This window comes from Octodon degus, unplaced genomic scaffold (genome assembly GCF_000260255.1).
Source record: "Octodon degus isolate 3935 unplaced genomic scaffold, OctDeg1.0 scaffold00072, whole genome shotgun sequence".
In the NCBI taxonomy this organism is placed as follows: domain Eukaryota; kingdom Metazoa; phylum Chordata; class Mammalia; order Rodentia; family Octodontidae; genus Octodon; species Octodon degus.
This window is the reverse complement of record NW_004524648.1, coordinates 3,465,094-3,467,292: the sequence shown is the minus strand read 5'-3', so window position 1 is coordinate 3,467,292 and position 2,199 is coordinate 3,465,094.

Genomic DNA, 2,199 nt, shown 5'->3' with positions numbered 1-2,199 from the left:
CACTTTAGATCATCGAACACATTTCTCTGTGTCAATTCCTAATAACAGAAAGAAATAAAGCAAAGGATCTCCAACACCATAAAACAAAAACAAACCAAAAGTCTATGAGAATGTAAAGCATCAAATTCAACACAGTATTTACCTTTGGAGAGAAGACACTTATGAATTTCAAAGTATTTGAAGTTCTCTATTTCTTAAGCTGGTGTTGGGTAGATGAATGTTCATTTTGCTCATTATGCCGAATTTTACATATCTTTTAGTTTTTGAAGGCATGAAATATTTCTTTTTGAAAAGATCACTATGGCCACGTGCAGAGGCACACTCCTGTAATCTCAGTTCTTCAGAAGGCAGAGGCAGAAGGATGGCAAGTTCAAAGTCAACTCAATCAATTTAGCAAGACCATGTCTCAAAATAAAAGAGGGGGTTAAAAAAAAAAAAAGAAACAAGAAAAACTGGGGTAGAGTATTTGCCTTGCATTCAAGAAGCCCCAGCTTCATTCACTAGTACCTAAAAACAAAAACAAAAACCAAAAAAAAAAAACCCATTAAATTGCTTTGATTTGCAGTGTAAATGATGGACCAAAGAGAAAAAGGAATGTAAGCAGAAGACGTCTTAAGAGATGATAGGGCCGGCCAGATAGCTCAGCAGGCTAAAAGCATCTGCTTAAACAGACACAGAGTTCAATCCCTAGAATGGCAGTGATTGAGACTGGGAAGGTGACGCATACCTGTAATCCCAGCACTTGGGAGGCTGAAACAGGACAATCACTATGAGTCCGATCTGTGTAGTGAGACCCTGTGGACCCTGTCCTAAATATATTTTTTAAAAAAATTAAAGTAATTTAATTTGTCTAGGCAAGAAGTGAATGATGATCTGGATCAAGAAGATAGCAGTGGAAAGGAAAAGTAGGTGAATAGGTACCATATCCTAGCATGCAGCTCTCTAATCCTGCCATACTTGAAGAGAGGTTTGCATGATGGCATGATGTGATGTGGAACATGGAGGAGGAACCTCCAAGTTAGATGGGACTGTTAGGGAAGCCTCCTGGGAGAGATGACAGATCACATGAGTTTCTGCACAGCTATAGAGTTTGATAATGGCTGGGAAGAAGAAATTTAATTGGAGATAAGAACTTATGCAAAAATGTTAAGGTTTAGAAACTGTAGACTCCTATAGCATGAATGAGAGAGAGAGACAGACAGACAGGCAGACAGACAGACAGGCAGGCAGACAGACAGACAGACAGACAGGCAGACAGACAGAGACAGAGCCCAGCCAATTGTGCCCTTCAAGGAGTTGAAATATTATCCTGAAAGATGCAGTGAAACTGCCTCCACTTTTCACTCCTTGTGCCAGAGAGAAAGGAAGATCTTTGTCCAAGCAAAGTAAGGTACTAACCCTCAACCAGAAGGCAATGTAGCTGAAAGGAGGCTCTGACTGGGTTTCTCTCAAAATGTGTCCCTGAAAATGTTCTGCTAAGAACTCTTATAAAATAATTACCCCTAATCACCAAGATCTAAATTTTATTGAGGTATAGAACATTTGGAATGAAGACAAAAGGGAAAATGACATATATGAAACAGGAAAAACTGAGCCCAAGGAAAAAATAATGAAATAGCATTGGGATTATGGAGGTGAGTGCTACCCACTCTGGGGTGGGTAATCTGGATTATAATGTAAAGGAGGAAGAGAGGCTTGCTAGCTGCCACAGCTGCTGCTGCTCCCTTTTGGCTCTGGCTATTTTGCTGTTTTCTGACGTCATGGATGGCTGTCCTCTGTCGTGTGCTACTCTGCCTTGGAGCTAGCCGAGTATGGACTGAAATCTCCACTAACTGTGAGCTAAATAAACCTTTCCTTCCTTAAAAAAAAAAAAAAAAAAAATAGCATTGGGGACCTTAAGCCCTGGTTTTATTTTAGGAATGTGGTTAGACTGGTTTTACTCAACTACAAAACCAGAGCTTTCTTTAATTCTTCTTTTGTTTGTGGGCTACATTCTTTACTATCTGAAGCAAATACTTTAATATAATAATTATAGTGTTATTATCCTCTTCCTTTTCTTGAGACAAAGCACAAAAATCTCAAAAATAAAGCTAGCATGCAGGAGCTGATGACTCAGTTCCACCTTTTCCAATGCATAACCTTTGTACTATATTTTTTCTTCTAATTTCCATTTTTGATTCTCACCTTATTTTTATTACA